Below are 26667 nucleotides of genomic sequence, written 5' to 3'. Positions count from 1 at the left end.
CAGACCGATCGCCAGTCCGTCACAGGGCAGGCCCAGACACAGACAAGCCACGCACTGAAAATTCACCTTTGGAACACTGACATAGATTCATATCTGGTTCAAGACATTGGAGGATGTATGCGCTCATGTATGGTGCAAATAATTTATTGCCTCAACATTAGAGTCTTCCAAAAGCACAGCGCCTGACTTCTTGAAATGCACTTTTGACTGTTTTGTATAATGTGACAGCGAATTTTCATTTATTACAAGGAGGAGCTGATCGATTTTGTCCCCATAAAAATTCAACAGAACGGAGGGGAGAACACACAAACCAGATTCAGGAGAAAATTCAACAAATCCCCCCTGGCAAAGCATCCCCAGCTTGTACATCTTGTTCTCCCACCGATGTTGCACAAATATTGCACAAATGTTGCCTGTCGAACATTTCTGTTCATACATGCCTACCTGGTTCGAAACTTCCCTCTGAAATGAGGAACCTGAGAGCGCATACGCTTCCCGGGAAGTACAGTATATATTTGAAACAGGAAACACGACATGAAATGTTTATTTCTTCCAGGCGTGCTTCTAGCTGCTAATAACGTCCATGTTCCCGGCAGGCCCAGGCACGCCGTCTGAGACAGGAGGATCTCATTTCGTTCTCTTCTGACTGTGGTATCGAATGTGACACGATCAGCGGCGGTTAGATATAGCTCTAGGTTTCCAATTAAAACCTATTATCTTTTCGTTTTCTGAAAACAGCTCGTTTGACAGCATATCTTAACTCTCGCCTTCCCCACTAGGTTAAGTGCTGTCTTTTTTTCCATCTCAAATTGTACAAAGGAAACACCCGACAAAAAAACACCCCGTCCTCCAGCTCGCCATCGGTTCCCTTGAATAGACTCCACACAGTCGAACAGAACTCTTCTAATTTTATTCCGACTTCAAACACGATGAGCACCGCTTTAGAAGCAATTAACCATTTGTACAAGTGGAATAAAGTGTAATTGGCAGAGCACCTCACAGTGAGGCGCATCTGCAAAGGTTCGACACTTCCGCAGGTGAGAACTAAACTTGAGAATCATGTTCGGCAGAGTTTGTGAAGAAGGCGTGTTAAATCTTGGGACGATCACATATGGTGTATGTGAAAACTTGCAGAAATGGTGGGGGTAATCGAGTGGTTTACACTTTTACAAAGGTGCTGAAATTGACTTCTCCCGCTCTCTCTCTCTCTCTCACACACACACACACACACACACACACACACACACACACACACACACAAACAGTCCCTCTTCAGTACTTCACTCCACCAGGCACTGCATCTGCAACAGGGGGATGCAACGTGCAAATAGGCAAGAAACTAACGCGCTCACAAGCTGAAAGGTTGTTAATTAGTGTTCAACACACGTTCAGGGGGCGTCATTCGGCAGTCTAAATTTAAAGATGTTGCCTTTGCTATTCTTGTGGATGTGTTAGAAAAGTATTTTCGAACAATAAAAGTAGGGGAAGGAAAAGTTGCTTTGGTGTGTTGTGTAATGCTCCTATATGTACCGGCCTCCCATGTGTAATGTATTATTCAGTGTATCACTGTCACCATAAGTGTGTGTGTGCTCCCCACGGCAAATGTTCCACCTCGTGTTGTTTTGTTGACAGCTGTAATATCTGCCTTTTCTCACACAACTGTTTTTTTTTTTTTTTTTCTGAAACGCCCTTGAAAACAGCATTAACTGCACTAACGACAACAACCACGGCGGAAGTCTGACAGCAGGTCGCTCAAGTTTCCCGACAAGCTGAGAGCAAGGTGCCACAGACGCCTGAGCCCTGTAACCTCTTTTAAGATATTAATGTGGAACATGAAAAGTGGGGGGATCCTTTAATAGCACCTTCTGGACAAACATTAACCTCGGTGTTATTGATTTGGGCTTTGGTTCCGGTCTGCGCACCTCTAACTTTGCTAATCACCACCGCTACATGATGCCACCTCCGGGCGACGGACAGCAATGCCGGCGGGACGGAGACACATGGAGATGTGGATCTCGTTCACGTCTTTCATCTGCTTTTTTGGCCTGCAAGTCGAAATCTGGCACCCAACCAAAGAAATGATGGCGGAAAATTTGGCTCCCTGCAGGAACAGCTGCCCCTTGTCTGAGGTATCACATCAGATGATGTCCGTGAGCTGACACTAATCGTGTGTGTATGTGTGTGTATGTGTGTGTGCATGCATGCACACACGCTTTTGCAGTCCACTCACCAGATCTGGTTGCCTCCAGCAACATGTCTTTTTTTTTTTTTTTTTTTTTTGAATGACTGCTGATTGTACTACAGCTTAAGGCTGGGATTCTGGTTATTACATAACGCAGTAATGCAGTGCACGAGCAGCAACGGGAGGTCAAACGGTCAAAAATGACGTCAGTAAACTGACGGTGCTCGATTTTAACAGTGCACCAGAGTTCTTCCACTGCAAAGTTTCACTGTTTTCTCCATGCAGAAAACTAATTTATTGCAGGCCACAAAGACTTGCTGTCGCTAAAAGAACAGCCCGAAGCACTGAACACATTTGTTCATGTTAAAGCCAGTATCGTAACACAGTCTATTGATTAGAGGACTGGGTCTCTTTTGGGCCAAGCTGAAAACATTCCATGCAGTGATCTGCAAGGCAAGATGCTATTTCAGTTTTATAAATATGTAGAGAGAGCAAAAAGGCTTGCGGTTATGATTATGAGAAATATAATGCTGTCTATGGTAACATGATTGGAATGAAATGATGGAAATACATGCTTGGTGCATGCATTTTTTTTTTCTGCTGTGAATTAAATAATTCACTGAATAGTTAGATCTGGAAGAAACTTTAGAAGAAACACGTCAGTGTTATTGTCTGCAATAAAAATTGCCCAAGAATAATGACTGCAGACAAAAACAGCAGACTTAAAATACGGTCAGAACACCATGGTTGGGTAATTCGTCCCATCGTCTCGGCCAGAGGTTCTGAAAGAGTCTCAGGACGATTCCTCCCAGATTTGAGAAAAGATTGCAACTCCGCTCCTCCACTGAATGCCACATTAAACAATAAATATCTCACACTTAGAACATTTTATTTATTCATGTTTAATTTACTTTATTTTTTTTTGTTTTTTATCAGCAACCTAAATAATGAATGGGGAAAAAATCCTGTGGGGAAAAGACATTCCCCCAAATGTCTTCAGCTCTGTAGAGCTCCACAGTTGAAGACGTATTGGTTTTAGCTGATATTTTAGAAACATTTAGTCAGTTACTCTGGGAAAAAAAAGTCATTGGATTTCATCAGTAATATGATTACATCTTTAAGAAAACTTGCAGTGACAAAAGCTGTGTTTTGCAGTATATATAACATTGATGCATGTCCACATGGCTGAAAACCAATCAGTTTGTTGATGTGGATCATGATCATTTCATTAAAATAGACTAAAATGATGTAATAATACAGATATGAAGACAAATTCAACATTTATCTATTAGATATAACCATCAGTATCTGTGGTCAAGCCAGGCGAATGTGAACTCTTTCTAAACCTTCATATTGTGCTTAATACACTCACATTTTCCTTCTTAAAAATGAAGACAGATATCTCAAGGATAGAGGCGAGAGGATGGAAAGAGTTTGAAAGAAGGTAATTAGTTGACTGCAAACGTATCAGACGGTGACTTCGGTGGTGAGACTGAATAGGTGGTTTTAGCGGTAATGACGCACCACGTCCCAGCAGCGCCTCGGTCCCCAGCTGCAAAAAACGGCTTAAAAAAAAAAATACTAGGAAAGTGGACAGTTCCTTGTCACTGGTGTGAATTGAATCCCCTCCACTCTTCAGTTCATACAGCAAGGAGCCAAGTTTGATGAAAAGAACAGACTCTCGCCATGGTAACTTCAGAAAAAAATATCTCCACATGGACAAGTATCGATCAGACTTTCTCCAGTTTGATAAGCAACCCCTTCAGTCAGGCAGATACAAACACACCTACCTCAGTCCGACCCTCTCGAGGTGCAGCTCTCTGGCAGAAAAGCCACATTGTAACATCAAAGATGAAATAAGATTGGGAATCTGGGCAGCAATAAATCAAAACCGTCTGTTGTGTCTGCATTGCTGGAAAAGTAGAGAAAATTAATCCTGCTGAAATACCAATGGGTTGAGAGGGCGCAGCTTAACTGGGGACAACCAGCTTGGATGAGCAACTAAAGCTCAGATGTTGCAAATGGAGACCAAGGACCAAGGACCCTCCTGAAGATCATGAAGTTGCAAAAATCAAATTTGTTCATGTCAAAGGAAACCTGAATTTTACAGACTTTGTGTTCTGTGTCTTCATGTTCAGGCAGCAAGAAGGGATCAAAATCAAAATAGACAGGCATATCAATATTTTTTTTAGCATATGTCATAAAGGCCTCGTTCTTTCAGTAATCAGGCTCGGCTTTAAATCAACAAACTGACATAAATATCCCTTAAATTCAAGCAGCTCTCTGTCATTCTGAAAGGGACCCCCACACCGCACTGTAACACAGGACGGCCTGGGCTCCCTCCATTTTTCCAGTTTTGGATTCTGCTGGCAGCAGAGCACTTGGTACTAACACAGACCTTCGCTGGCAGTGGGGTGTGCAGCCGGGGCTTGTGTGAGCTCAACCCTGACTGTCCCTCGCACACCCCGGGGCTTTGTGAAAAATGAGACCATGGAGAATGAGATAATAACATTGTGGGATGGGAGTGTGTGAATTTGCAGCAGACTTGTGTGCATGGGAATCCGCGTGTGCGCATTAGCGCGTGTGCGCTCGTTGCCCGCGTGGAGCATAATTGTGTCCTCCCAAGTGGAAAACCTATCAATCAGGTTCACTTAATGTTGTGTCATTACGGGTAAATTAAAATTCCACAGTGATCGATAGGGTATTGACTGTCATATTACGCGTGTGCATAATGAAAAATCCCTTTTAACTCATTTCATTCCCAATTTATTCTGGATATTAAGTTTTTGTTTGTGTGTCCAGCGGGAAGCAACAAGATGGGCAGATTCTCAATATTTTTGAAAGCGCGGACGGTTTGCAGAAATGGAAATGAGGTGACTGTTCACACCTGAATTAGCCTTGTTTGTTGTCGGATAGCCTGATAAGACGTCGAATGGTTCCCCTTTGGATTCCTGTCAGCGATTTTGCATGTTAGTTTATTTACAAATGCCAAAACTGCTGAAGGTTTGTTTTTTTTTTTTTTTTTTTCCCTCTCTCAAACAGGGCTGATAATTGTCATGAATCAATGCAAATGGTTTGTGTTTTGACAAAATGTCACCGTGAGGACAGAGTTTACAAAACAGGGAAACAGGGTATATTTGTAAAAATCTCTTCCAGCTCATTAACTCAATTATAAATGGATTTCACTGATGGCGCTTTTTCCACCGCTTGAGCAGTCCCCAAAGCGCTTTGCACATCACACCCGCCCGTTCACGCCCCAGTGAGGGCAGCTGCGACGCAAGGAGCCCGACTCGTCCACTGGGAGCAAATTTGTGTGTTGCTCAAGGAGGCTTCGAAATGTGGACATGTGGTATCGAACCTGCAATTGTGAAAACGCAAAGTTTTATTGCGGTTTTTGTGTCCATTTGCATGCCACGTGGTCGAAGCCGCTGAAAATACAACTTTTTCAAGTTGTACAAATGTGTGTGTACTTGCCATTGTTAATATTTAGAGTTCTCTACTGCAGCTGCGTGTGGTTTCATTACAAAAACAAACAGCAGCCACTCGTTTACCACCATGAAAACTGAGTTTTCAGCATTTCAGCTGTCTGCAAAGCTTCACTGAAACAAAAATGCAGCAACGGCAATTTCACTAGATATGCCATCATGTAAATTGTTACTAAATCCTGAGAATGGAATTCATAGGACAGCAACTAACGATTGTTTTTTTGATTATTCATGATTACGCTCTTTATTTTTAAGCCCCTGTTCTCTGTTGTACGGTATTGATACGGTGTTTAAGATCTTCGTGTGCTTCACAGTTTGTATTTAACATGTTTCACAGGTTTACTTTCTGTGAAATGTTCCCAAACTTTGAATACTGGACCAGAATTTAAGCCTCTTCCTCCCATACTCCACTGAATGCGTTGTGTTGCTTCCTCCACAGCGGTCATAACTTTGCATTCCTAGTTTGTATTTCTAATTTAGATTTTCAGTTGTGAAAGTACGTGCTTTCAGTGTAGAAAATAGACTCCCTGCGCATCTTTTGTGGTGCCTTGTGGCCGTGGCGCGAGGTGGCAGAAATAAAACGCAGCCATAACACATCCAGTGGAATAACAGCCATTGACTAGAATGGGGAGGGAATTCGTTGTGCCTGGAGCGCCGGGCCGCAACACACTCAGCAGAATATGTTTTTTTTTTTTTTTTTTTTTTTTTCTGCCAAATTGCATGACTACTTCTTCTCTGTTTCCTTGTGGGGTGTAAACAGCGAGCGACACTGCCCCCAGCACTTCCTGTGGCGCACTGCAGTGACAGACGAGCACGAAGCGGTCGGTGTGTGATTTTTATCATACAGTAATTTACGACAACAACAACACGATGCATGAATTTGAAAACTGCATACACATAATAGCATGTCTATATGTCAGTAGCGTTACTTTAAGTCACAGGCAGCAGTCGTTTCCTCACTCTGTGGTCCACTTTAGCTTCATGACTGAGGAGCAGCACTCGGTTATTAAATGCACATCCCTCCTTTTCGGGGTTTCTGTGGTCTCTGCTCTGTCATTTCCATTGTGGTAACTTGTAATTTGCCAGTGACTCCAGCACTGCCATTGACAACAATGTGATTCCATTTTCAAAACAGCCGTTTCGAGCCAAATCGCAAAGTATCAGCTGGTCTTCTCTCCATACTGGTTCCCAAGAGCCTCATAATGATGCGTTTGAAAATCCTCCTGGCTTTATTACAAAGTGCCACTCACTCCGGAGAGGTAGGAACACAGAGGGAGAGGGATGGCTGGCGAAGGTGTGTGTGTGTGTGTTCATGTACGTGCAGTTTGCTTTGTTTCTGTGTGGGGTGGTGTTTCTTTTTTCTTTTTTTTTTGTAATCGTACATGTGACATAGACAGTGTGAGAGAAACTGAGCAGAGCAGATAATCTACCTGCCGTTCGGTCTGTGCACTCTCTCGTAAGTGCTTCCTTGTTTCTCATTAGGACTGAGAGTGAGTGGAATTACTGACACCGGATGAAAGCTGTGCCTGCTTTAATATTATTGCTGATCCAATTTAACGTGACCGGATTACGCTAATATAATCATAATGCACCCGGCTCAATATAGCCTCGCTGAAGGCCCGCCTACAAATTACCTGCACGAGCTCAGTAATTAATATGAATCAGACAATGATGGCATGATTTCCACCCAGAGCCATTCATATATTTTATTGTTTTGCTCAACGAATGGATCCGTTTCTGTAATTATGTTGTTCTGCTTTATTGCAAATCCGAAGCATTTCAAGCCGTGTGGATGAATGAGGTTTATTTTTTGCACCGAGATGGTTATTTAATGAACGTGGACGCTTCTCCGCTCTTTAATAAACTGCTCAAGACCGAGATGAGTGATTCTGTCGGCTCCGAGTATGTATGAGCGGAGCTTACAGTGTATCAATCCACCAGAAAACTGGAAACAAAAAGAAAACAGAAATATAAACGCAATTCTGACAGAGCGGGGAGGAAAAAAAAACTGGATAAAAATAGATAACGGACCATGTTTAGGGTGGAAATCTAGAGGGAGGAATAAAAATGTGGGAGAGATTATTCACTGCCGTTGACAGTGCGGTGTCAGCTTGTTATTCTTGCATACAGTATCTTGATTTCCTTTCTTTGCCTGCCATCTTTCAACTGAGGTGATTATCATGCCAAGTCAAAGAGGGGAGTTCAGGAGGGAGGGACGAGAGGAAGCGAGGGGCGGTTGTACAGTAACGAGACAGCAAATTAATGATGGGTGTAATGTCGCAGTGACACATGTAGCAGCCTCGATGCATCTCCAAAAAAAAGTCAAATTAATACTGCTGTGTTGTTATGAAAGACTCCTGCAGCCCTCGTCGCAGTGTGAGAGGAAAGAAACTTTTTTGTTTACAGTAAAAGTGCAAATTATCTGCAGTACCGTTCATAGCAGTGGTAATATTAATAATAATATAGTGGTTGTTTTGATCACCATTCTGCTGTTTGGCTATTCCGCTTTCATTCGAGCTATAATGTGTTTTGGACACATGCACTGATTTATTTGAAGGAAAAGCCAATTTAATACTCGACCAACAGCCTCATATTTTCTGCTTTATTCAACAAAAGTGAGTTTAAAAAAAAATGTATATGTGTATATGCCCTGGCAGAGTTTCATGGTCATGCAGTTGTTTTGGAATTTGGTCCTCAAATTTGATTTTTAAAGCACTTATTGGAATTTTAAAAATGCTGCATGTTTGAAAATGAGTGTTTAGTTGCCTGAGTTGCTGGTAAAAACTTTAAGATTGATAAAGATGAGTGAAGGACGAGTGTTTATACAAGAAAAAGTTCAACCCACTTCATATGCATCCACCACATCCTGTCTGCACAACACTCGCTCTCATCTCACTACACTCCTCCGACATTGGAACTTCATCTTGACGCTGCATTTAAATTAAGCGCAGTGTGATCAACACTTTTTTTTTTTTTTTTTTTTTCTGGCAGGTGCACAGAGCTGATATGTTCACATGCAAAGGCACGTGTTCAGGGATCCTCAGTGTAATTTGCAGCCACTGCCACCAGCTTCAGGTCAATATTTAAGGGAGCCATTCCCAGCACAACTCTTGACAGTTGCAGACTATTTATAGAGTCTCACCTTGTCATCCAAAGTAAAAGCTTAAACTACCACAATGTCAGTGTGTGAATTATTTAGGGATGTTTTACGAAATCCAGAGAGGCAGTATGGCATACATACCCATGGATTCTACACAAGGCCTGCACAAGACATAATACATCTCGATCTGCATCTGGAGAGACCACACTTTCTTGACTGGCTTGCAATTTAAGTGAAAGTGCATTCTCGAGTATGAGTTGCACTTAAACGTTTTCATGCCCGGATGTAACTGTACATTTGTTAAGCCTCAGCCAGTAGCTGCTGTAGCACTTCTATAAATGTGTTCCTCCAGCTTTGAGGACACGATTAGCCTTCTTGGTTTGTGCCTCATCTCGCTAGCAGTCGTTCTTGTGCTTTGTTTCCATTTTCTAGCGTATGCATTCTTCAATTTAGGGATTAAAACTGCTGTGAAGCTTTATCTTTGGGTGACATTTAACTTGTGCTGCCAATCAAACGTGGAAGTAATGGACGGTTCTGGGCGGCTACTGGAGCAGCATTTTGTTGTTGCCAGGTATGCGCTGCAGGAATCGGTTATTTAGGGACTCATATTTGCATCTAGAACTTTAACTCTAGATGAGCATAAAACCCCATAATGCCCCAGGCTTGGCTCTTATGACTGCAGCCTGTCAGTGGCCACTGTGGAATACACCTGCTCTCAGCAAGCAGAAAAACAAAAATTAAAAAACACTGAAACACACACCGAGCGCTGTCATTTCCCTTCTATCTCACATCAATTTGGAATGCGTGTGTTTGGGGCTCTTGTGTGGAGTTCATTTAGTAAACAAAAGATATTCTTATTGTACGTTATAGAACTAGTATAGCTTAATGCACAGAGAACAACAGAATTGTACTCACTGCCAATGCCATCTCACTCTAAAAATCAATCTATATTTATGTATCATGAATTAAATGCTCCAATAATCCAACTGTGATCTCCCCAAAGGGTAACCCTTCAGCATTACCTGTAGTTACTGAGGGCCCTGAGCAAAGACTACAGCAATTTCCCTTTTTGACCTGGAGGACTGTCAAGCACGCATGTCAAAGACAGAAGGAAAAAGAAAACTGAATAAAATAGGCTGGCTCAAATTTCCCACCTGGCTTTAGGACTTATCTCTGTGACAGGGGACAATTGAGGACACATTCGCGCCCGTATTTACAAACCTGGACTCTGGGTTGGGCAGGCCACAGAGGACTAATTAACAGAAGTTTCTATTTTGGTGCCGGTCAAGAAAGAAAGAGTAGTATTGCACTGGGAGTCGGAGGAGCAGCTTGGCTGTGTACATAGAGCTCTGCAGGGTAAATATGCTGAAACCTCTACAGATCAGTGGTTTGTTGCCCCCAACCATGGTGCAGCGACGCTCAATGTATGACTAAAAGTAATTAAAAGAGGAGAAAAAAAATAACAAAATAAAGCAGGACTTGTTTTTAGACCACAGGTCTCAGATGACCTGTTCAGATTAATTTTCTCCTTGACGCATACAAAACAGTGAACGTGTTATTTTGTGAGTTAACAAAGTTTAACACGTGACCAAAAAATTTAAAAAGAAGTAAAAAATAAATAAATAAAAAACACCAGCTCGGTGCAGGTGGAGGAATAATAAGCATATTTCTAGTGGTTTCATTTTGTCCTCCATATTTGTGTTTGTCAAAGTCCCCCGGATCCAATCATAAATTTGTCCACAAACCCATCCATTTGTCGGTCCCAAAGTACATCCATTTCATCTGTCTATCTCTCCATCTTATCCATCTGTCCGATCATCCGATCGGCTGTATGGCTGTACATAGTTTATCTTCCAGATCATCCATCTGTTCGTTTCTCCATTTGTATTTCCATTAATCCATTTTAGAAAAACTGATCATCTATCCATCCATCCATGTCTTGTGCTTTGGAACATTCCTGTTGTATCCGAAGTATTTTTCATGATTTGCTTGTGTTTTTTTCATCTGCAACTCATTTTCCTTCACTGCAGCATTTTTTTGTTTTTCTTAGTGCTGCACCTGTGTTGTCAAATTAGTGAAGCTGCTCTCTTAATTTCCCTGTATTATGTATTTCTCTTTGTTTTCACACAATGCACTGCTCATTGCTGCTGTACCTGGAGCTGCTCATGTCCCAGGTTGACTCCATTCAACTTGATTTTGATAAATAATGTTATTTGGATTTGTGTTAGGCCACCTGCACCTCTAAGGTACAACTTAAATTGAGCTCAACTCATATATAACTTCTGTATCCCTGGATAAATGTGTTTGTAGTTAATCTGTCACATACTGCGTGCTGTGTTCGCCATACAGATGTAAATTTGCAAGGGATTTGATTCTTGCAGCAGAGGTCAGGAAAGAGACAGCCAAGTGCAGAGCTGCCCAGAAATGTTGTTGAGTGTGAGAACTTCTGAGGTTAACCTTGCCGTGGTCATCAGCCCGCGCTTGAGGCTTTTTTTCCAAAGTGACATTCTGATTACAAAATGTAATAGTAGATCAAATCAATGGGAATCCTCGGCGGCTATTCGCAAAAACACACATTATCTTGCAAGTAAAATATGCTGGATTATTCTTTAGGGCTTTCAGTGGACATTTTCCTCTATCATACTTTAACTATCAACCTTCACCCCCAAAAAATAATATACAACAAATATCTGCTTTCTATTTCTGTCAAAACAGTCTGAATCAAACCACTGACAATGACATAATCTTCTGGCACTTTGTGCGAAAATGTCAATGCAGAGGATGCATCTGAGCAAGCCATGAACACAGCCCGTCTCTCCTCCGACTCCCACGGAACATGCTGCTCGATTACAAACATCCAGTCTGTACTGTATGCGGCGGTGCCAGACGGGCAGATGGGCCGGCCACCCAGCGACCTCTGACATTCAACCTTCAGAGAAGCGGGGCCGTGGATTCCGTCCAGTGGTCTTCGCGGCTCTCAAATGTTCTGCCAATACGGACGCACGACAGCTGAGCCGACGTGGGCCAGATGCTGCTTCAGAGGAGACCATATGACATCAGCTGATATCCCAGAAAGACCGTCTTCATAATGCAGGAATCTCTCAGCGAGATGCCGTGTAATTGTTTTAACATTTGAAATCGGCAGCATCTCTGGAGCGTCTTTTCAAAACCTGCCTTGAATCGTGAAGGTCTTCTGAAATACGGCAAACAGATGCAGCCAGGAGTGTTTCTACACATCGGCTGAGAGAAAGACAACACGGCAACATCAGTACACTCGGTGTTCCTCGCACAAATTGTCTCGCCAGCACGAGATTACGGAGTGATGTAGAATCCCCGATTGTTTTGCCGCCAAGTTTTGTTATGACTGCTCACTTAATCAGCAGAGCCTATTGTGTCAGACGTTTGACTGCCTTTGTTCGTTTAATGACCAAACCCTGAAGACACAATGGAAAATTATATTTTTTGAAGAGCGGGCTAATTAGAGCTACTTATTAGAGAGACGTAACACGGGAATAACAATAGCAAAACGGAGGCCGGGGGGTTTTGTGTGGGCTGCATGCTGTGACATATCAGAGGTTTCATACATGAGCCGAAACTTGGAATAAAAAAGGGATGTCAAAAGCAGGAAGTAGAGAGACGGGGAAAGTGAATTTAAAGAGCACCAGAGGTGATTGTTATGCAATAAAAATTATTCTCACTGGGGGGAAAAAAAAACAAAAAAAAAACAGAAGAAACAATGACTTTAAAATGAGGATGGCTGTCGGCTGTGTACAGAAGTGGCACTGACCTTGAGGCAAGGCATCACTAGTCCTGACGCAATTAGGCTTTTTATTTTACTAGCGGGTGATTGGTTAGCAATATGAGAGCTGTAATGTTCTTAATAAATTTAATCTAGTGTGTTAATGACAGAAACCTACTAGTATGTGACAGTTTATGTGTGCCTCAGGAGGGAAGCATTTAATCGCAGGGACGACGACTTGTACTCCGCAATTCCACAGAAGGTGAATATACTTTTTTTCTTTTTTTTTTCTCCCTAAACCTCTGATTTGCGTCCAGCATCATTCTGTCATGTTGGTCCACGGACGACTGCACCGCTTGCACAGGCAAACGGGGCTTTGATTGACATTCAGCTTAATGCAGGAAAGCAACACATGGAGGATCTGATAAACACGCTCTCCTTCCAGTGCTGGAATGAAGTGCCTTGCTGGAGAGCTTAGGTTGGGGTGGCAGTGGAGGTTGTCATTAGTGGGAGAAAGAGGAAAAACAACACGCTCTCAACAGAGACATAGTTGCTGATATCGCCTTATGATTTCTCTCCAAACGGATGAAAAGCGTGTCTTCGCAGAGCTTGGCAGCGCTACTGCTCCACTCTTGAAACCTCCTCAGAGCCGCAAATCAGCGTTATAAGAAACATACAAGGAAATAAACATGAAAAAAAAAAAAGAAGTTGGTGATTATATAACGGGATCGAGGGTTTGGGCTGAGTCTAACTCCGGGCATCATAATTATGAAATAATTAAATAAATGACTTTGGGGGCTTTGAAAAGCAGATCAAAAAGGAAGCGGAGGATCTCAAATTGGGCACCCAGAACCCCTCAACACAAACACACGTTGTCCTGTGAAGTGAGGATCTGATACTTGGCGTCAGAAGCACTCATACAACAGCAAGGCAGGGAAAGAGAGAGCGGACACCTTAATATGCCGTCACCATATGCTGTTAGCTACTGATGGATGCGGCTCTCGCCGGCTACTGGAGTAACTTATTGCATTTGCGAGTGACACTGACGTTGTTGATGAAGTTAAAGACAAGCCATCTGTTCGGTGCAGCGGTCCCGCTTCACTCCGCGAGAATAAAGGCGTCCAAGTGCGCACGGATCTGCGTGTGCGCGGCCGCCCGAATTATTGTTTCACCGTATCCTTCAAACCATCTGCATGTGCTTCGTATGGAGAGCGGAGTGTGCAATCATCTGCCATGATGAGCGATGATTACGAAAACGCCGAACGAAAAAAAAAAAAAAGCAAGGCAAAGAGTGAGACACTCTGCCAACGTTAGTGCAATGTAAGTAGATTTCTCAGACGCGGCTGTAGGAGTGAACACTTGCTGAATCTGTCAATCAGGTCTAATTAAGGGAGAACGTATGCAAAGTCACACTAACAAGCTATCAGTCACATTTCTTATTAACATCTCACCCAGCTGTTGTTGAGGAAAAAGAGGGAAGAAATCAAGCCTCTGAGACCTACCATGGGAAACCTGGATGAGTGTTCTCTAATGATTCGGGGTTATGGCTCTTCTTATGCTCTCTGTACATGAAGCCCTATTAGAGCGGCGAATCCGAGATGGCTGCTACAATACGCATTCCCTCACATACAGCATCAAGGTGTGCCACAGTGGGAAGAACACCTACGCACCACACCGAGATGAAATGATTACCAATGCATAGAATTATCAACTTAGGACTTTCTTATTTCAACACAATATTTTTGCAGGGCATACAAAACACAGATGGATGCTTCAAAGTGTTGTATAATCCATGAGAAGCATTGTTCTCGTCCTCTGAGAGATGGAGGGAAAAGAAAAAAAAAAAACAAAGAAGAAAAACAAAGAAGAATCCACACCGGAGTCTTCCAAAGCTTTGGATAATGTCTGGGTTTGCCTTTTATCTATATATATGTCTATATTTTAACCAAGCGCAGATCGACTTCAATAGCATGGCGGTATTTGCTTGACCGGACAGCCAGCGATCAGTCTGCTCCTCTGCCAGTGTCATATCACTGATCAAGTGTGGCTCAGTTCCTGTCTGAGAAGAGGGCTGCCAGACATAATGCAATAATAACGGGCGCACGGCTTGTCTAAGAGAACCCAGGTCCTATTTCACCGCTGACGATACCGGAATGAACTCTTTGTGCTCTTCCTTTCTCATCCTCCTTCCATTTACCAGCGCTGGAGCCCTCGAGCTTCCCAGGGCATAATGAGCCAATTGTAATTCCTCGCCGACGGCTCTGTATTGAAAAGTGTACCAAGTTGGGGGGGGCAAAAAAAAAAAAAGAAAAGAAAACAGTAGACATTTCCAGTCCAGGTCAAGAAGCAAAGCTTGGAGTATTATGTAACACAGAGCCAAGTATTGCTTATTTTTCTGATGACACAGACAACTGGCGATTCTAAAAATAGAGCACACACAGGGAAAAGTTTGCACAGAGCAATAAAGCAAACCGTCCCATATTTATCTTCCCCCTCACCTCATCAGCACAGGAAAAACCTGGCTGTAAACTGAGGTTTGTGCAAATGAACTACTGTCTAAATGGAAACATTTGGACTGAATAAAGAAAAGCTAAACTGGGGCACTAATTCCCCGCGTCTGCAATTTCTATTGTTGTTAAAGATAAACGTCTCTGGAAGCAGATATTCTCCCGCTGCATTTGAAGGTTTGACAGTAACAAGTGGCTTTGATGTAACGTGAACCGCTGACCTTGAAAGAAGGTAAATGAATCAGCGAGATGCAACGTGCCAAAAAAAAAAATCTAACAGCTTTTTGCCTCGACAAAGAGCACTCCTCTTATCCGACATAGTGGACGTGAACCTGTACTGCTCCCCCACAGATGCCTAGTGTGATGTTTGACAGATTTCTCCCTCTCCAGCTAGGCTCACAGTAAATGTCCATCTGGCAGCTTCCCATGGGTACTTATTATTCTCAGCTAGCCAGGGGTTTTCTGTTTCCGAGCAGTCAGCCAGCGCGTGCCTCAAAGAGTGGAGAGCCGGACCAGAACTGCTTGCAGATGCTCTGCCGGGTAGCCGAACTGCGCCGGCGTAGCGGCACGGCGCTGAGTTTTCAATTACACAACAAGGCGGCGCCTCCCCAACGCCGGACAAGTATGAAAAGTCAAGTGCGTTGAGGAAATCCACACATGGTCATGAATGAGTGACATCAAGACACGCCAGCCTTTTTTTTTTTTTTTTTTTTTTTTTTTTAATTATTTGTTTGTTTGTTTTTCTTCCACACTTGCTCCACCTTGGAGATGAGATGATTGATTTTCCCCGTCTGAACAGATGCTCGGAGCCACGGGCCCCGCTGAAAGGTCCCGCTGTCCTGCTCCGGCACCTTGCTACGGCAGACTCCGTCATGCAGCTGACCTCCATCGCGCTCCCGCAGCCCGCTGCGCGTTTCTAAAAACAGCCCGACAAAACACGGGACGCGCCGCACGAGCCTCACGTTCAGCCGCAAAGGGGACGTTTTCACACGTCTTCCTATATGTTTGCTCACCCCGCTGGCCTGCCGTCAGCCGTGTTTACTGCTGCTGCAATCCACCATTTGCGCTTGTAATCCTTCCGCAATAAAGTGAAACTGTTTAGCAGCACCGCGAGGGAGAGTGATTAGAGACGTTTTGATGAATGCAACGAAGCTAAGGAACAACCCTGCATCCTGGAGGGGAATCGCAGAACGAGGAAGAAAATGAATAAAGTCCGGTTTAAAAACAGAAACGTTAAGTTGTACGAGGAAGCATCAATCATGTGACGATCACAGAGATTAAAACTGCTCCAACACCACTCTCACATTAAATAACTGTGAGTAAATCTGGGTGTCGAACTTTGAAGTTGAGTGAAATTAGTGGCAAAGTTTGCTTCGTTTTCTAAATTATTTCACATTAAACATTTTGTTGCGCATGGCTTTCAGGATCCAGTGGAGAAACAAGTGTTTTCAGAGGTTTGGCAGTTATAAACAGCATATTATATGTAGGTAAGCAACTGGAATACTGGCAATGTTTATGACTGTTCGTTTTGGCTTGTTTCATCGTTTGAATATGTCTCTTTTACGATTACAATACATTCCACTTAAAGATGTGCAGTTTAATTGTTTTACTATGTTAATAAAATGCTGGGAGTCTGTCTAATCCACCACTCGATTCTCTTCACCGTAACACATTAAATGAAAGCACGCGACTGTAATCATATTACCCTGGCATGTGGTGCAGTAATGCAGCATGTTGCTGTTGTGAATAATTGGTATTTACCTTACATTAACAAGTCGTAGTATTGAATTATCTGTGAATGCTGGATGGATTTTAAAAATACTTGAAACTTTATTTGCTGCTGATACAGCAGTATCTTTCAAAGTCTGGACTGGACTGTCTCTTCTGTAGTTCTGAATGGCAAAGTAATCGTATCCGATTAAAAAAAAAAAAAAAAAACCGACGTCACATCTTGAACAGAGTGAAAACATCAGTTGGTCACGGAGGAGTTTACGACCTTCTCGATAGGTGATCTAGAGTTCCGTCAACATATGGACCCGGTCCACACTTCCAGGGGTTTCATGTTGACACGCCGAGCCGGGGAGGCGGCGCAGGGGGGTTCGCAGCTTAGCATGTGAGAGATCTTCCACACACACACACACACACACACACACCACAGTGTGGAAACAAACACCATCCGTTCTATGCTTGTTTAAGTCAACACTGCCGGCGTATTCTTTGAACAATCTGGGCCATTTTATTCTCATTTGAATAAAATTCAAATTGAAAGCACAGCGCACACAATCCGCTCGCCAGAAGACGAGCAGAGAGAGAGAGAGGGGAAAAAAAAAAAAATACCATTGTGTATTCTCGTGCACACATGTGGGAGAGTGGAATGGGTGAGGGTTGCAGAACATTGCATACCTTACTGAGCAAACAGCAGCATCTTTGTGCCACTCTGGCTCCTCCCTCCCTCCCTCCCTCCCTCAGTTTTGCATTCACATCACTCCCAAAGACACATGACAGCTCAAAACGAACAGCGTTGAAACAAAAAAACAAAGACCGGGACTCTTACCTAGTGTGGAATAGTTGGTCACATCTGTAAGCAGGCCATCGGTGGAGGGAAGGGGAAGGGGGGGGGGAGGGAGGGAGGGAAAGAGAGAGAAAAAGAAACGTCAGCAAATTACAACGTACGGCAGGCTAAACTTCAATGCAGGCGGAGGCTGTCACCGGCTCCCCTGAAAAATGATGGTCTCCCGGCATTGTACAAGACTGGAGGTTAAGAATAGTCCCTGTCAGGAGGGGGACATCATTTATTAATCGGGGGACACGAAACATCTGAGATCGTCTCTCCTGAGGATTCCAAGTTTGCACAACTTGCATTAATATTTGTCGGTGTTTCAAGATTTCCAGGGTGGAAGCAGAAAGAGTGTAAGCAGAAACCTAATCTATTGAACACAAGTCAGTGTTTTTTTGGGGTTTTTTTTCACTAGTGTAACACAACCACTGAATAAACACACGCGCTCACACAAATCTGCAATAAAGTGCTCCCCTCTCTCCATACGTCTCGGAGGTAATTTAGTAGCCCTCGGATATCTTTCGCCCTGCGTGCCTGGGCCGCAGCTACATTTCCCTGAGCTTGTTAGCCTGACAGCGGACATCCACGGCTCCAAAAGCAGAATAAAATGGCAGTCCGGTTCACCCCAGGAAGACCTCAGTGTGCCCCAAAACAGAACAGACCAGTCAACTAACAGAAGCATAAAAACAATTCAGTAACATCTTGGAAAGAATTATCAAAAAAAGATTTTTAAAGTCTCAGTATCCACGTTCAGTTTCTTTCACCAACTCTCTGGCACGCTGAGAAATGTATGCTCGATTTCCATTATGGTATACTTTTTTTTCTTTTACATTAAAAGTGGTCCCTCTACGAATGTACTCTCTTAAAGTGCAGTTTTACCTTCTTGTAATTGTGCAATAAAGCAAGGAAATGGAGTGAAGGGCGTAAGGGAAACAGCCGGCCCTCGGACTAATTCGGATGTGCCGTTGCTTACGGTGCAGTCTGGCTGTGTTGCTAAGCAGAATTTACCAGTATCATGATTTATCGCCAGTGATGTTTATCCCCCCCCCACCCCCACTTCTGCATTCATTTACATTTTTGGTAGGCACGCAGCAAATCCCCCACGGAGGATCGACGGCGACTGAATGTGATTGCAATATCTGTTTTTGCGCGCGAGAACAAATGTATTTCCAGGCAGGAGAGAAAGGGGGAAAGACTGGGGTTCAATCTCGGGGATGCTCATTACCATTCTGTCTGACACACATTCACACTCACAGCTACTGTTGTCGCTAAACAGAGAACTCAGCTGAGGACCTTGAAGCTTCATGCGAGGAAAATTGGGCCCAGGGGAGGGAGGGGAGGCAGGCACTGATGTCAGACTTGAAGAGCCACTAGAAACACCTGGGGTTTCAGTGACATTAGCATGTGTGTTGTTTAGCCGAGCAGAGCGAACGCTGCGTATATGAAGACATTCTACTGAAAGGAATCAATAAGAATGCAGTGGCATGGGGGGGTAAAAGTTTACTTGTGATACTTATTGGCTGGGGTTGCACACTTGAGGCAACCACGGAGCATACAAAGTTAGGCTGAAGAAGTTTTTTATGCTGAATTTTTCTCCAACCGAGCAAACAATTCATGCCAAAAACCTGAAATTCCACACTGTCAACCATTCCATATTTCTGACCACCTAATCGCATTTTGTGATTTTAATAGGGGAGCTGTTTGCAGTGCAGTGAAGATTATTGATTTTTCCCCAAGTCCTGTGGTGGAAATTTGGATGCCTGGCCAATCAAAACCCACGGAGGTAGCGTGGGCCTAAGTGGATTAGACTTGTGTGGATGGTAGAGGGGGGAATCTAGAGGGAGAAACCGAAGCTCGGGTGGCTTCAATAAACCCACTCTGTGAACCAGGAAATAGATGGAAGACGGAGACACTTTTTTTTTTCTTCCACCCTCTCTTACCCTCCTGTTTTAAGCAGATAAGCTCCTTCCAGGGTCTTAGTTATGCTGTGCAGAACTCACAACACAATATGGAAACTTTTTTACAAGGCAAAGAAAAGGACAGAAGCTGAGAAGTCTGCTCTTCATGTTGTCTTTTCTCTATTGACAAGAGGGATTTGGGGATATTTGGAGTGGTCACTGCTGGAAGGAATTACAAAAAGTCTTAGTGATGTGACACAGCGAGCACGCCACTGCCCGCACATGGGTGTTAGTGGGGGTCTGGGCTCAGTTTTGTCAACTTTTGCCTTGGCCAAGCATTACAATGGGCTGAAACGGCAGAGCCACGATGAGCAACTGGCAGCTTCACCACATGAACCCTTTTAAGTTTCCTTTGAGATCCAAGGGGTTTCTTTTTTGTATGTAATGGAAGTGACAGTTTTATTAGACAGTTTTCCATTTATATTATACCGACTCGCCACGGCACCACTGGTCCCCAAATGATTTAGGAAGCAGTTGTGTGTGCAATACATATGAAATACATCACTAATGCTCAGAGTTCACAAAGCCCACTACACAAATAGTTATCGCTCTGCTTTGGTGCTTACTGTGCAAAGTAATTGCCTCCTCTACTTTTGTGTTACACCATAACGTCTGAGAAACATTTTCCCAATCATCTGTAACATACTCAAAGTTGAATTTTACATTCCTCCTTTTGAAAAGACGGACATACCTCATGATCTTTCAAGTGTGCCCGGAATATTGCATTTGAAATAATTCATGATTTATTCAACAAAGCTCTGCAAAATGGGTAGGAGCTCATTTTTTTCCCCCAACATTCAAAGCAGAAGCAACACTGAAAAATACTCACTGTCGCGTATTCAAATTCATCTTAAACATCATCACATCATCTTTCAGCATAGAGGAACATTTCATGCACAAAACAAGGCGGCACCAATGTTTCCACATCGTCCCAACCAGAAGCTGAAGAGCCTCTGAGGACACAGGAACATTTCCCATACGTGAGATTAACAAGGCATTAGCAGGTCATAGATCCTGGATACCTGCTGTTTAAGCACTATTGGAGCAGGACAGCCAAACACTCACTGAAACTGCAGAACAACAGATAACAACAAGAAGATGAGATAGATTAGGGTATAATGAAGCAGCGGAATCTTGTCTGATCCCCTGCAAAGGCCTTTAGATTTTCTAAAAAATTCCACTTGGACTTTCTGAGTCCAGCCTTCAACATGAGCAGCAAGAAATCCATTAGCAAAGCTAAAACTGGTTACATTCATGTCACTTTTTTTTTTCCAAGGTAGTTCAAAAGAAAACAGTAGCAGAAAAGTGGTTGGACATCTGTAATTTGTAGTATTTCCAATATTTTTTTGGCAAGTCATTACATGACTCATTTTTAAAAGGCAACACTCAAAAAATCATTATCCCGTTGACCTGCAGCGTTTGTCCATTTCCACAATCTCTTGTCAAAATATTGCATAAAAGGCAGCAGTATCACCTCACAGAAATAATTTAAAAGAAAAAAAAACTTCTGAAAAATGTAGGTATTTTGAGCATGTTGATCACAGAAAAATCTGCTTGAGGGATTGTCTTTCATAAAATATTACAACAAAGCCAGCCACAGAAAGAGCACCGAAGAGAGAAATGTTCTGGGAAAAGACATAAGGTTAAGCAGTCTGCACAGTTTGTGCTTTTGTGTCATTCTCACTGCCCCTTTTTCAAAATAAACTCAAGGTAAATTTCATCCTCAGCAGTTGTGAAGGGCTCAGTCAGATATGTCCCGTCTATCGCATGAAGTTTCTCCAAAGTTGTGTGTCGTGAGGGCAAACTATTCTGCTCTTGACGAATACTCTTTATTGATTCCAAAGAAAATTCAAGGAACGCTTTGAAAACACAAGGAAAGTTTGATCCAACGGCTATGCTGGTATTAAAAATGTAGAACAAGTGATGAGTGAAGATGATTTATTAGTCAGGGTGATGACTGAATTTTCAGTATTGCATTAATGTCTTACATAGAAAAGCTATCCATTTCCCATAATTACTCTACTGATCTAGTGATAACTGAAAATCCAAGCAATTCAATGATCATAAAGAAAAAAAATGTTCTGGTTTAACCAGAAATGCATCATGAAATTAAAATTGTGAAACATTTATACAATTTCCAAACTAGGGTTTTTGAAGCTTTGCCATTTGCCTACAGAATGTCTGTTCGCTTAAATGTGCAGACAAGAAACATGGCAGCATAGATTACCCTTTGTTCAGGAATTTGGAATAAACCTAAAGAGACATCCTTCGCCCTTGGTGGGATATTTGGGATAGGGTGCGGTACAATAAGTCCTCTGAGACTTTGTCGCTCTTGGACAAGGACATCCCTTTTCTCGAGGGATATTCGTTTTGACACAGCCGGTTTTGACTTTCCTCATTCATCACATGAAGGCGGTGCACTGGACTTGATGAGGACAACACTACGTTTTCAGAGAACCAGAGAAGCTTGTGATTTCTTCTTCTTTTTTTTCCCTCTGTCTCACAGATAACAATAGCTGCCACTCACACGTTCAAATGAGTCTCTTCTTGATATCAGTTTACTGTGATCCAAGCAAACACAGCCAATAATAATTATGACGAGTTCAATCTAAATGCCGTCAGACTGGCACAGCGATAAATGCAGACGACGCTCGTAATCTGCAGATTTTCCTTCCAGCAATCCCAAATCATCCACAATCACTCCAGTGATAGTGTGAGAAATAATTCATCGTCTTCTAGCTTAGTCTTTAGATGGGCTCCACAAAAACGACTTTATCACCGCAGTAAATCTGTTAATGTCCAATCCGGCTCTTAATATCGGCTACAAATTCAGTCAAACCCTCAATGTACTGATTCTCTTTCAGACTGCTCCTCTCCTCCTGTTCAATTTTCTGTTTCTAAGAAATAAGGGAGTGAAGGTGGCAGGGAAATTTGTCACTGAGGTCATTGAAATGGAGAAAAAGTAAGCTTCGCTTTCTGATTTTGATCAGTATCTCATACTCTGTCACATTATCTCGAAATCTCTTCCTCTTGGTATTCTCTCTTTTAATAGGTAAGTGCTGTGTGAAATGTTTCATTTCTAGTTTAGTATATATATTTCAATACACGATTATATGGTTATTTTATGCCCTACAGCTCATATACTATGAATTTGGACTTAATACATTGCAACTGAATAAATGTTAGTGTAAATTTTGTCGGCTAATAACTTCCTACTATTTTTGCAATTTGTTCAATTAGCCTTGCGGATTGTACTGCGAAGGCATTTAACCTTGCCGTCAGAGTCGACCCGGTGCTCCTTTGATTTACATAGACCTCCATATCAATTCACTTCAGATCTTCAGTGGAATGACAGCCATGTTTTTTTTCTTTTATTATTCAGCGGCAAAGGGAAGCACATGGCCGGAGAAAAAGAGAGCAATAGAAAGAAAGCGAGAAGGAGAGAATCCACCCTCCACGACGGCTGCAGGACTGAGTGGCCGCTAATTGGAAATCAAAAGCAATGGAGCTGGAAGGCAGCCGAGAAGGAACAGTGGAACCTCGGGCGCCTGTTGTCAGTCAATTTAGATCATGACAAAAAAAGGCTCGGTTCCTTGTGTCGCCATTTAACCTATTCACCAGTGTGGAATAAGAGCAGCTGCTTTTTTACAGTACCACATAATGGGACAAAATGGCTCTGACTGGCCGGGCTCCAGCTCGCTGCAAAAAAGGCCCCGATGCAGAAACGGGAGGAGGTGTGAAACAGACATCACTGAAGAGGGAACGCCGCTGCCATGTTATCATTGATACTGAGAGAGAGAGAGAGAGAGAGAGAGTGCACACTCCTCCATCTGAGCTGAAATAAACATTACTTCTCTCTCTCCCTCTCTCTCTCTCTCGCGCAACAAAGAATTACAGAGAGCCATGACAGAGGCTACAGATGGCCCAGGCTCACACAGACTGCACAAGTATCTCAAAGTTTGCACTAGTCAGACGAGAAGCCAGATCGGCTCTGTAACTGAGGCTGTTCTTGGAGTGTAAGGGGAAAAAAAAGAAAAAAGAAAAGGGAGAAAAAAAAAAACTGCTCACTTGTTTTTAATCTCTCTTCAAGTTGAGGTGTGAATAAGTACTTTGTGAGTGACAGCTTGATGAGCTGAGTTATAGAAACTCCAAACTTGATCAGGCGGTTGTCAGACTCAGGGCTGTCCGGTTTAAAGGCTGCTCAGGCATGACAGTACGGGAGCCAGTTATGCTTATGCTCGCACCGCAGCAGATGTTCTGTTGCTGCTGCAGCTGTCTCCCATTTGAGAACAGAAGCGCTCTCCTCTGTACATCTCAATCTGCACATCTTTCATACTATCCTTTCATTTATTTCCCCACCTTAGGTCAAACTAGACCCCGAATGAGATGATGACAGACGAGCTGAAGTCTATGAATTATACACTTTTAAGCATTTGCAATTTTGACATGCTTACCAGAGTTTTAAGTCACTTTTACATATGATTTTTTAAAAATATATTGTTTAAAACACTGAATGAGAGAACAGAGTGAAATCAAACACAGCATTAGTCTGATGTATCATCCCAGGAGTCTTGCCCACCTTCTTGTGTTAAAGAAGGAGGGGGGAAAGAACACTGAGGGGATTTAAGGGACTTTTTCAAACACCACTCTTTTTTTTAAAGAATTCAGCCGGGCAGACCTTGATGACTGATCAGAAGTTGGGAGATCAGAGACCCGTGGGCTCTATGCTGAGTTCTGACCCTGAGTTCAGCTACGTAGAGGTAGGATAAAGGCTCTCTTGCCTGAGGAGAAGTAGAGGGAAGGACGGAATGGAAAGAAAGAAATAAAAAGCGGGAGAGGCAATAGCCTTGATGCCGCTAGCGGAGCAGTGCTGGCCTGGCCCTTCATATCAGCCACTTGTGAAGATGGGGGTAAAACCCTAAGGGCAGTCGTATGTTGACTGGCGCGATCAAGGCTGGCTAAACGCGAGTTGTTTCTTCAGGCTCTGTGTGAGTTGGGCGAGCTGAAGCAGAGGGGTTTAATGATGTTTGACACTTAACTCTCAACTCACAAATCAGGTTCCTAAACATTGGCCTCACACTGCGAGAAAACCATTAGCATAGGTCGCGAGGATACGCCTGAAAATTGACTGCATTTCCAATTGAAATTTATCTGGTCCAGGATCACAGTCATTTACGGCCCGATTGCACAGTAAACGCTCCCGATGACCGCCTAAAAAGCTTGTACAGAGGAGTTCTTTAAATCTCCGACTCAAACAGATAATTAGACATAATGAGTAAACAATGCGGTGGCAAGATGTGAGCATGCTTATTGCTTTTTAATTGTGTTTGTCTCAGTGCACCGGGCGCATTCCGAGAGCCGCGGCGTACCTGTGTGCGCTGGCCCGTGCGGGGCCAGGTGCAGTCATTACCACGGGACAGATGGATCAGCAGAAGTGGCGCTCGTTCCCGTTGCAAGGCAACACGGTGGCTGCCATATGTAAGCTCATCATTAAAACTGACCTTTGACCCTCCAGCGGGTGCCCGCCATTCTAATGGAGTTAATTAAGGCTGTCCACCAGTGTGTAGGATGTGGTATTTTCCCTCTGTGTTTGTGGATGTTATTGGTTTGTGAGGAGAGTAATATTAATGTTTGTGTGTGTGTGTGTGTGTGTGTGTGTGTGTGTGTGTGTGTGTACGACACGCTGTTTGTGCGAGTTCCAGAGAGTGCGCGTTTTTGCGCACTTTCCGCTCGCCTTTTCCCCCCGCGGGCGTGGCGCGCATGCGTGTGACTCCGATGTCAGGCGTGTTTAAGTTTGGGAGCTTCTTTTAATATTGCCAATGCAGCTCCTTTGAAAATTCATTAAAGTGCCTTCGACCCCGCTGCCATCTGTGCGAGCGGGAGCGGCGGGAGGCGCGAGGGAGAAGCAGCTGGGGAGAACGGGAAGATGAAAATTCTGACACGGGCAAAAGCGCGCGGGCAAGCCCCCGGACGCAGGCTGGAGAGCCACCGATATGCCAGCTTTGAACTGCTATTTATTTATTCCTAGACCTTATCTAAAGGTTGGATTCAAATTTAGATTCGGCAGATAAAGACCACCGGCAGGGATCACGTCTTGTCCTGGATGAAATCTGAAAGACAAATGGCAGGTATTACGCAACTACAATGCTCATAAAATTAAATAATTAAAAAAAAAAAAAAACTATTCCTTAGAGGTCTAATTAAAAATGCTACTCTGATTGCTTAGTGTCATGAAAAAAATGTAATTAACTCCACAATTACATTCAGCACACTCCCAGAGAAGAGTGTCTCCCAATTATAGCCATAAATCTCCACTGTTGCTGTGGAGTACATACAAACACAGCCAAGCCAGATCATCATCATATACAGGGATTTTAATGACTTAATTCACGTTTGGGATGTTTACGCTTGCGTGTCCAACACTTAGCCTCCCGATTTAAGCTTCAATTACTTTCGGCGGAAAGAGCGGTTATCCGTGGGACTCCTCCGTAACTACTGGCAGTCACGCCGCCGAAGAGCTTGATTGGCATCCTTGGCTGGCACGCTCGCTCGGACTATCTTCACTGACTGGCGTCTCGGAGCCAGTTACTTTGCACAATAAAGCAATATCGGTTGCAGTGTTTATGCCCTGTAATCACTTCCTCCAACACCTGATCTCCTCTTCTCAAACTCAGCGTGCCGGCATTATTGCTGTTATAGTCAGAAATATGGAGATATGTATTATGCATTAACGATCATCTCTCAGAGGGAAGGTACGCACACACACACACACACATACACACATACACTGACGAATGTGTGCAGGTATGCTGTAAACGCGTGATGCATACTGGGGGAAAAAAAAAAAGAAGAAGCAAAAAGCACACCTCGACACAAACACACATAAACACATCTACCTGCTTTGTCTTTTCTTCACATCACCACACACACACACACACAAACACGTCAACGCGCACTCACTTCAACATATGCCTGGAAGCATCGAGGTGTAATAGAGGCTGACTGCACTTTGCCTCGTCTCTCCTTCTCTGTCACTAATCAACACCTCTTCTGCTATTAAAAATTCCTCTCCGAGCCTTTTGATCTGCTAACTATCTCATTTACATGACTGGCGCTCAGCAGACCGGCCTGGTGCTGGG

The 26667-nt window shown here is 43.3% G+C and overlaps 1 protein-coding gene across 34 annotated transcripts in view; it reads right to left on the bottom strand.

Moving 5' to 3' along the window:
* Window positions 1–26667, bottom strand: part of LOC115386025 (receptor-type tyrosine-protein phosphatase delta) — a 355926-nt gene that overhangs the window by 232226 nt on the left and 97033 nt on the right. For all 34 annotated transcript variants that reach the window (XM_030088168.1, XM_030088177.1, XM_030088172.1 and 31 more), the window contains exon 4: window positions 17568–17591. The gene's annotated coding sequence lies outside the window, so the exon portion shown is untranslated. The remainder of the gene's footprint in view (window positions 1–17567; window positions 17592–26667) is intronic.

This window comes from Salarias fasciatus, chromosome 3 (assembly GCF_902148845.1).
Source record: "Salarias fasciatus chromosome 3, fSalaFa1.1, whole genome shotgun sequence".
Classification (NCBI taxonomy): domain Eukaryota; kingdom Metazoa; phylum Chordata; class Actinopteri; order Blenniiformes; family Blenniidae; genus Salarias; species Salarias fasciatus.
Note: the sequence above shows the minus strand (reverse complement) of the source record. Positions and strands in the feature narration are given on the sequence as shown.